The following is a 10,743-nucleotide window of genomic DNA, read 5'->3' on the forward strand; positions in this document are numbered from 1 at the left end:
TTTTTTCACAGCAGTTTGATTATTGTCATTCACTAAAAAAAACCAGCGTTGTCCGAACTCCCTGTTGCGTTGCAGCTCCTCACCGAAAGGTTCTACAGCCAATTCCACTTAATTTATGGATCTCGCCTCATTCAAACGCTTCAAGTTGGAATACAAATTGTTATGAAACGAACTAACTGAGCATGGGCATATATTTATCGTTCCGGTGAAAATGACTTGTTGCTTAACACTGAGCGCTTAGGATATTGCACTTTCTCATCAGACCAAGTTAGATAAATCACTATCTGCATCTTAGTTGACGATTTTTTAACCAATGCCTGATGGGGAAATCCACTTGGGAAGTAAGGTCAAATCTGACCATGTGGACAGGAAGGTGTGTGCACAAAGATGTGTCGACTTGTAGACGTGTATACCATCTCCGACGGTTCCCCATTCTCCGTTTCTGTAGAGACCATCCATAAAACAAAAATCGTTTTTGGTAGTCCCTCGAACTTTTCATTGGTCATCGAAACCTCCATTGTGAAACGGCTTCGAAAGTAGATCAGTTTTGATAGACTACTTTAAATAAGAAATCTTAACATCATCTGGTTCATTTATGCAAATTACAATATAAAACGAGTGATGGAGTTAGTTTACATAAATTCCACCTCCAACAACTTGTAAAAACCAAGGCCAGAATTGTGATCTTTATAGTGAGTACAGTCATTTATTGGATACTCTCCACCGGGCTACCTGCGGGTCAGTTTGTTCTCAATGTCGAAACATCAAACATGATCATAATGTGTGGACATAAACGGGGCTCGATAGATCGGATCGATTCCGGTGAAATTTAGGCATTCGATAATCACCACTGTTTTAGGACAAGCCGAAATTTTATGTACTTACCGCTTCCCACCGGTAGAGATTGGACGTGCGATCCGGGTAAACACTTGCAGCGATAGCTCAGTGGTTAAGACTCGAACTTACTGACCTGAAGGTCCCTGTTTCCATCCCTGGGGCAATCTGACGGTATCTCAGCCTTCGTGCTTTTTCCGGGTGGTATAACAGCTAGGCACCAGGTATTACAGATCAGTTTTATTTTTACTTAGTAATTCCAATATAAAAGAATAAAAAATGGTGTACGGATTTTTTTCGTACATCGGGAAAAAGAAAAGACAAATAGTTTTCGCAGTAGAAAGTATCGTTCTCTGGTTGGCTGAAATAGAAAGTATCCCGAAGACAAACCGCAACACAGACCAGTCAATGTTTGCTTCCGGGTTAAAAATGGAAAATATTTTGTCGATGAAGCTGTTACCCAAATGCAAGTCAAAAGGACTTGGGAAAAAGCGGTACTTCCGAAGCGTACCCCACCAAAAAAATTGGCGGTTGTATTTCATACGTGCAACCAAACACTAGAACTGGATTTTTTCTATTGCATGACTTGACAACTCGGGCATTCCACATGAATTTGGTTGCCAACTGTTCTTGCCAGGAGTAAATTAACTGCTCACGGGAGTATCCGCGAAAGAAGACAGGTTTTCAGTGTTGCTCAAAAACTGCTCTACTTTCAGGTCTAGTGCCTCTATAAACGGTACCACTTAACGCCAAATTGAGCGATTTCCTGGAGTTTAAAATCTCTCTCTGGGAGAAACATATTGCCTTTGTTCAGAATCGAATTCAGTGACTTCATAGAGGCCTCAGTGGAAGGTCTCCTGGAGCTCTTTATAGATTCCCAGGGACGTCAGCGCTCGTTTAGGCAGTTGAACCTCAGTGAGTCTCAAAATACTGGGCTTATTGAAAGGCTGTCACACTAACGCATCCAAGGCGTGCAAATGAACCTTCAATGAAAAAGCTTTTATGTGGTTCACACCGGAGCGATGTTGGCTAAATTCAGACAAATGCCGCAGCTAAGCGCGCATTTTGACAAACAAACCAACTCAGTGTAAGCATTTTCCAAAGCGGGTTACGGTTTAAACCAGGGGAAGACGAACTCTTCTAAAATGACTTGGTCATAAGACTGGCATGAATTTTCCATGAACCCTCCCATGATTCTAAGCGAGTTAAATTGGTCATTTCCGATGGTCATTCTATGTATTGTATATCGCTCTGGAACTTCCGTGATTGGACTTAGGTTTGCTTTTCATGAAAGCCTCAGCGTTTATCCTTAGACCACGTGACAGGCTTAATGCATTTTCTCCCAGTCAGCCTGAAATTCAGGCCACCACGCCTTAGATGCCCGTGATGTCATCAATCTTCAACGACGCCATTGCTTGTCGTCAACCGTTGGCTCACGTTAACGGTTTCTCCAACGCCATCTCGCCCTCACACACACACCCTTGACATTTATTATTCATCGCATACATAACTTGATTTGGTTAGTTTTATCGTGAAATACACACAATAAGAATAAAATAACTGTACATGGTTTCGTGACTTTTCAGCATGGATTCGCTTCACTTATATGAAAAAATTGCAACTGGTCTCCTCACATCACCATCGAACTTTGTCACTGCCGTTTAATTTTGTCTGCCGGTGCCAGACCCTTTCTCTTCTGGGTTCAGCTGTTAGTGGACATGACACACGGCTTATCTGGCAAAGCACACCGCCTTGTAGAGGTATTCGGTGGTCATTTATTGGTTAATCCTTGTCACTGCATAGCCTGCAATTTGAGAAGTTGACAACTGGTTGGCGAAAATAATTTCATAAATTTCTTTCGAAAAAAATCAGCTGTTGTTCCGAGGAAGACAAAGACAGCAAAGTTTGGAGAGGAGGGACAGCAAAAACGGTTGGAGACCCATCTTAAGTTTTCAAATTCCTGGCCATTAGGTTATTCGATGAGTTAGGCAATCTACTTGCGAACAGTTCATCACCAATAGAGGTGACCTCATTATTGTAGTATTTGTGGGAAGGATGTAGCGGAGCATCATTGGCTGCGCTTTTAGTAGTAATGCGCATGTGCTAATGTACGTGCTGTCAACTGGGGCTGACCTACGCCTCTGAGTGATTGATAGAGTGGTTTTCTCAGTTGGCCTCACGCTGTTCTCTATTCGATCGATAACTGCGTGCTTTTCTAGCATGGTCTCTCCTGTCGTCCACTGGATGGTACTCGATTGAGCTTCGGCCTTGAACTCACAGTGTTCTGCGCTGTTCTCTGTTAATGCGGCACAAATGAGGTTCACGTTTCGTGGTCTGATAGCAATTTTTCTAGTACTCCATTCAAATCGCTGTTGCTTTACGCGAACGCGCCGGTTGATCAGATCATATTATATCAGAAACGAAACTCACCTGCATTGCTTCAAGGATTCACCGAGGGCGATGGAGTCATGCACGCGGATCCGCCGACACACTACTCTTTCTCGAGTGTAGGACTGTTTTGACTTTCAAACTCACAACTCCTAACATTGTCGTTTTGACTGGACTTTTACGCGATGAAATGTTATCAGGCACAGTACAGCTGTTTCAGCTGTGCAAAGTTGCGTAGCTTCTGGGTGATTCGATCTTGCAACCTGTGAGCTAGTGACCGAAAACAGCCTGGCCACGAAGGGCTTAAATATTACAAAGATGAAACTAATTTGTCAAAAACAGAATTTGACTGGAGTTAAGGACGAGTGGCGATATATGCTGTCTAGCTATTCACACCGTTGATTGGCCGCTTCTAAAAGAGCAGTCTTGTCTTCAACTATCAGTCTGAAGTTTATGAGTTGAAATACTTATAGAGAACTCTGCAATTCTCACTGGTTGTGATTCACAATAGATATGAAACAGCTGTCCAATACTTCATAGTTTATGACCCAAGATTATCTCTACCGACGGGGCAAAATTCCAAAATCTTCCTAACGTTATCTGCCGAATAACTAGCATTTGCTAATGTGGTTTCCCGCGGCCGTCAGTCACTCACTGAACTGACGTGCGCAATCAGCTTATTTTAGTGGATCTTCAGACAAGCAGCTTTTAGGAAGATCAGTAAACACACTTGTGACATTTTGGGAGATTTTCCGCCAATGTTTCAAGAACTCTTTGTTCACTGCATCAATCTGTCATTCAAGATTTGCTTTTCCACTCATGAAGTTCAGCAATCTTTTGTGCTGTAAAGAAAAACTCGGATGCACCCGAAACAAGTGGTGAACTACCCCTTCTCATACTGGACTGTTTGTATTTGTTCAGCCTGCCCGAATTCGGTTTTGATGTGAATTGGACTCACCTTCGCCCCCTGGACAACCACAAGCGCACGCATACGTTTCCTCCGTGAACCAGATTTTTAAGCCACCTGCTAAAACTATTTTAATTTTAACTGGGACCTAACAGGGACCTAAAACCTGAAATGCTTCTCGTCAGTTTTCTTTCTGCCAAGCGGCTAAACTGCAATAGACATTGTAGCAACATGTCAAAAACTGCTACACTGTCTTATCTTTGTTTGCAATGTACTGTACTGAAAAACACGAATTAAAAAGTGACACAGTTCGTTTCTTGCGTGATTCTCTCATGTGATTGTTGCGTGCAAACGGCGAGATCTTTCCAGTTTGGGAACAGGCGCTTACCATCTGTCTGATTTCACAACATAACGGTCGGGATACACTCGCGACTTCACGTGGAAACATTACCTGTTTTTATTGGGTGAAGTTAGCAATGGCGGTGTGATATAATTACACATCACCCGTAGGCTGTCATTATGATCAAGCGAGCAGTGTTAGCAACTCGAAAGAATAATTTTTTTTAACTCTCAGGTAATTTTCGCTTAGTTCAGCGCGTGTCTCAAAATGAGTTGGAAATCTGACTACTATATGGTGTTGTCACTCTGGTGCGACTATGCCTAATTAAGATGGAAAATGTTCACTCTCTCTGCGAATGGTCCCAATGATTGGGTGTCAACATCAACATCTACTATCAGGTGAGAGTTTCCACTATTTCATTGGGAAATAAAAGCCCCCCTAGCAAGACAGATGTTTTATCTTTGCCTTTTAATTAAATCTTCACCAGAGGTCTGCTGCTGAATTTTCGAGTCTCTCGATAACCCAGTCAGATCATATTTGTCAGAAAGTTAGCTGATCTTTTCGGTACATACTCTCAGCTAGCTGGCAGATTTACGTGTCCTTGTTGCTAAAACGTCTTGTGAAAGTTCCTTCTCAAAACCAACGATATCCTAGCAATAGCGTAAAGGTTCTGCGTACAAACACACATCAAACAACAAATGTGAAATAGAAACGTCTAGCACGGTCCAATGTGTCAAATAAAGTGTACGATTAATTAACTGTTCGCAGAGTTCCTCGACCTACCTATTTCGCAATTTGACCAGCAGCATTAGAGTCAACCATTTTGGAAACAAGACGCGACAGGCTTTTTTACTCTCACATTATGGCCTGGGTAACTTCCACATCCAGTAGTTGCAGGCAATTGTGTGTATTTTGTAGCAAAATGACCAGTTTGAATGACAAAAATCAACATTTAGGTGAATACTAGTATTATACAATAGACGCGAAGTACTCCCTTTACGAAGGTATTGTTGTCAGGCCGCGAAAATGCCGTCCGTGTTTTGCGACTCAATGTAATAATCGATTTCCGAGCTGATATAATTTTGTTCTCAAAAGCCACCAAAGTGTCCACACGTCTAAACAACGTAACCAACGTTATAGGTACTTTATACCATCTGCACAAGGAGAATCAAGAAGAATCAAGAATGAAAAAGAGTCAAAACTTCCACAAAACGCTCTGCTCTAGAGGCACATGAAAGAACAAACAGGAACAGCCTCTTCAATTGTTTGCACGAGGTTTTGGGCTAATTTTCAATGTACTGAGCACTAATACTGGCCCTTCCAAAGTGGAACTGCTTTCAAAACTAGGTTAAAACTGGTGTAATGGCGTATACTACTGATCAGGCATGTGAGTAGTCCGCGATATCGCCGAAGACCCGCGGTGTGTCTAATGAAAGATGGAGTTTCCGAGAAATACACTCATTTGTGGACTGTCAAAGAACTTTCAGCAACCTTGTGAGTAGTTTCCTTTATGAAAACTATTCAGTGGATATCCACGAAAGTTCGAGATGTATGCGAATGTTCAGTGTTAAAAAACTGGGTGCGTTTGAGACGTTTGCTTTCTTGTCCAGTGGCTTGTTACTACTTTGTTGGTGTCCGCCAATGAACGAATATGTAGCGAAGGATTTCCCTTCTTTCAGTGCTATCTTCAAGGTTCAGCAAATCAATCTTTCGACACTATAAATTTTCCGGTGTAGTTTCCCCATCAAAATCCATTGTTTTTGGGACGATCTCTGCAACAGGGTCACCTTTGAAGGCTACTACTGAACTGCCACTTCTTGTGGGGTGTTAAACCATAAAATTGTAGAATTTAAATGTGCTACTCAAAAAGCAGACGGAACCCTTTTGTGTCAAACCCATTTGTCCTGTTGTTATCGACAGACAGGGATCTTCTTGTTGGAAATGAATTTCCAAGTAAGTCCGCGACGCAGATTTTATTTTTAACTGTGGATTACTGTGAATTGTTTCGGCTGAACGGATTCACGATCCGTTTTCCCTGCTAGCATTCATGAAGACTGTTAAATTATTAAAATAACAGTTTTCAAGGTATTTATTTCAAGCAGGAGTGCTTTAGAGTTGTGGGTGTCCTGTGCTAAACACCAAAAGGAGGCGTTAAATACCGTTTTAAAACAATTTATTATAAAAGAAAAGACTGCTTGACAGGATGAACCATTCCCATCTTCAGATGAAATACTGTTTTTTAAAAAAACGTGTTGGTGATCCACGAAGTTCTGCGTTGAAGTCGCCAACTGACCCATTTGTGTCAGGTGTGCCAAAATGAGAACTGCCATTTTCTGCAGTACAGAAATCCCAGATAATTTACTGGTCAGTTTTCCCTCCAGAACCTATGGATCCTGGTAAGCATTCGAGCTCATTCTACGCAGAGGCAATTACTGACTTTCGTTCGAAACGGTCCGGAGCCTCCTTCACAAAGCATTAAACTTTGAAATTTCGCTTGAGAAGAGGCGTTCGCCATGATGGTGTACGAGCTGTTCTTTTTACAAACAGTGGACTACATATGCTGGTGACTGACACAAGGGTGCAAGCAGCTCTAAGACGTCTCCATTATTCCTGTTCTAGTAGACGAGCTGAGCATCATGGATAGCGATTGACTAGCGCCTGAACACCCCATAGACGGGGAAGATCTATGGAGAATTTCCTGCTACAAGATCGAGATACTCCTTAGCGTGATGTTGGATAAATTCATGTAAAGCTAATCTGACCGCTACACGTACACCACCGAACTTCATATCAAACTAATCCTGCTGTTCGGGAGGCGTAAAAGCTGAATAAAATCTTATGTATACATTTCAAGAGTGACTGTGTAGCCAGCACGGTCAAACATGCTGTTACCCGTGTACGAAATTTAGTTTCCGATTATTTTACTGCATCATTTGCGCCTCATGCACTTCACGGGAGAAAAAACGAGTAGCATGCTGGACCAATCGTTTTTCTTATGACGCAATCGACCGGTTCACGTGCAGCTATGACGACGCAGATACTAGAAGAACTGAACGACACCTGAGACTTACGGCTTTAACAATCAAAAAAACTGATTGTGACAGGAGATTTGGCAAATTTCAATAGGATTCTCATCTTGTCATTGAGGCTATGCCAAAAAGCCAAGAAGCACCGTGCAGCTATTTCAGTAGGGCTTGTCGGCTTTTTCCCGTGCCTTCACTGACAGGAGATTGAATGAATATCCTCACACTACCATCAGTCAATGACTCACTGGTCATCGTGGCGATTGCAAATTCAACCTAGTCTTATAGTCACTGACCAATGGCTATCGTGAAGCCGACCACCGCATCGAAAATCAGTTTTAGATCTCACTTCAAAACGCGAACTCTAATTTGAAAGCCGTGGCCAAAAATTATCAACAGGCAAAATTATAACAGGGAGAGAAACAACCAGAATACTTCAAGGGTAATAGATAAAGTGTTCTAAGAATGAAAGAAAGTCTCATTCGCCTAGAAATCGTGACTGAAAGTGTGCATTTGGCTCCTGCCGTATGTAGCCTGAAACATCGGGAGCCTTCTAGCGTGGTAAGTGTCTGAGATTTGGAAGCATTTTAGCTACCTCCGGACGCTAAAGGTCACAAATTACAAACGCAATCCCCGGCGCTGATGAGCGGTGTCCAAGAACGGAGCCCCGAGTTGGAGACTGTTACTGTGGTTAAGTATGAAATGCTCACAATTGGCGGGGTTCTTTCTGTAGCAAACCACATGGTATTATTGACGATATAAACTACTCTTTATCTTTAAATTCACTGTGTCCATTAAGCAGTATGATCACTGCATTGGGCGCGGGCATGGTGGGGCAATAACGAGCATACTTGTGATAAAGAAGAGCTGGCTCGTGGAGTAGTATACCTTTCAGTGTTGTGGCCTCATAGTTGGGGTCGCACGTAGGTATGAACCCAAAAGTCGCGACAAATAGCCAAGGTAAACGACAATCCATGTGGTCATTATGAACAGGGTAAATTGTTGGCCTTATTTCCAGGTGATATCGCTGCGCTTCACGATCCAGTTAAGCAGCACCATACTTTTCAGTATATGTGTTTCATCGGGATGCTGGTAGTTTACATGCAAATATCTGAAAAGCTGCGTTACCTCCTGAGTAGTTGCGCAAATCTGGAAATGGAAATCACCCACAGAGATCACTTTCGGTGTCGGTGCATCAAACTGCCCTCGATAGTTTTCCTGGATGCAAGGCAACCATCCCAATGACTGTGTCGTGCAGATGTTCGGCGAACAAGATAATCTGATTTGTTACGTCCAACGACTATAACGCATACAATCTATCGGCCTGGATGAAATTTACTCTAGGTATCTTGTGGACACGTTCTCCTATTTGAAGAATGGCAGTCGATTCAAGCAAATTATTGACTGTTTCGAGTGACGTGATCCGTACACGAACATATAACTGCTCCATACAGGGCCTGGCCAATTAGCAGAAGTTTGCACCAATGATTTCGCGCTGCTCCATGGGCTGGTGTGATGAGCGTGTTGGCGGTCCAAGTTTGGGAACATCCCCGTTAGCACTTTTCTGCGCAGGGCACTACTGATTTTGTTGACAGTCATATACAGCATAAAAATATTATTGACTGAGATGAAAGCAAACTAAGGTTGCGAGTGCGAAAAAGTGTTGTATATGTAGTTAAGTCTGAAGAGAGATTTCCCAAAAAAATGTCGAATTCCTGCTAAACTTCTATAGAGAGAAGTGGTGTGGTTGTTTCAGACCAGTTTCTCATTTGCACTGACAATCAGTCTTTCCTTAATTCATGCGTTGTGAGCAATTAATTCGTTCTTTCGTTGGTTTGTGCAGAAATGCAGTTTGAATGCGCGCGCTCCCGGGCTCGTGCACGAAGCGCACGAATCGTATGCAATCCACTGGTTCGTCAGTGACCTTGAAAGTCCACTCACTTAAACAAAGCACTATGAGCAACATATCACAAAAATCTGCAATCTGATTGGCCCAACTCCTCATAAAATTGAGAGAAACTCACCGAAGACTCCCTAGTCTCGGAGAAATTAATTTCGGTTAATGCTGAGGAGCGGCAAATTAATCTCCCTTTAATCTTGTCATAGAGGGCCTTGATCACATCGGCTACATGGGCTTCGGCGGTGCTCTAAACCGACGGGCCAGACAGTGATGAAAAAACAAATCACTCGTACTTATTCCACAGAAATATGAGGTGGACAATTCAGTAATACTTTGGAAAGTTGTGAAAAATTTTCATCCCAGTGTAACCGACCGACCGGTTGGCGGTACTAAAAAGTTGACGCACACACACTATTGCTGTGGGAAAGCGAAAAAGACCGTTAGAGCTGCGTGTTCTCCACATAGGCTAGGCATTGAAAAATTTTGTGTATCCTCAGAAAGCGGATCAGCATACCACACGACATAGGACAGTCGGTAAATTGTGAATTACTCTTGCGGAGGACCACCGCTTATAAGGATGACGCAACCTTACCAAACCTGATAAGGTAGGGTCGTTAGTTGTGACTCGGTCGTTAGACAAATGTTCCATACGTCCGAAGTATATTGTTAAACCTACCTCCAGTGCAAAAGCGCTCACCGCAGCATCCATAATGAAAGTCGGCTGGAGCAGCCTATGACGTACTGCGTTCGGGCTAAGAGAGTGAAATTTAGCCCTTCACACCATTCCTTGATGAATGCGTTTCCATTGCTTCCAACAGTTGCGGGGTTATTGCTAACCATGGAAGATCGCTGCCCAGTTTAACAAAGTAGGCTCGCAACGCCCACCTACCAGATAGTCATGCATCAAGGTCGTGGCTGTGAAAACGGGCACCACCACACGGAGTCATCGTCGTTCTAACTGCGCACCTCGTGCTACGCTCACCCGGCTCGAGAGGCCGGAGAACCTGGAAGGCCTGATGTTATGTTATGGGTTCCTGGAATCTGATCATGGGGCTTTTGCTTGTCTCGTCCCAACAGGCTGCGGCCCTCGAATTGTGACTAACAACATTATCGTCTGGTTCACGACCCATGATGAATGACCGAGAGTGGTACAAAACGTGATAACGACAACTTAACAGCAAATATGTGCCCGTCGATTTATCGAGTAATTTGCGCTTTGGACGATTTGGCGCAAGGTGCTGACACTGCTTCTTGTCGGCCACAGTGGCCAAGCAGTTTGGGATAGAAGGCGAAACAACGCTTGCAGAAGTGTTCACGGTAAATGGCTTAAGTTTAAGGACACACTGGCCAT

The sequence above is a fragment of the Opisthorchis viverrini genome (assembly GCF_000715545.1).
Source record: "Opisthorchis viverrini unplaced genomic scaffold opera_v5_7, whole genome shotgun sequence".
Taxonomy (NCBI): Eukaryota; Metazoa; Platyhelminthes; class Trematoda; order Opisthorchiida; family Opisthorchiidae; genus Opisthorchis; species Opisthorchis viverrini.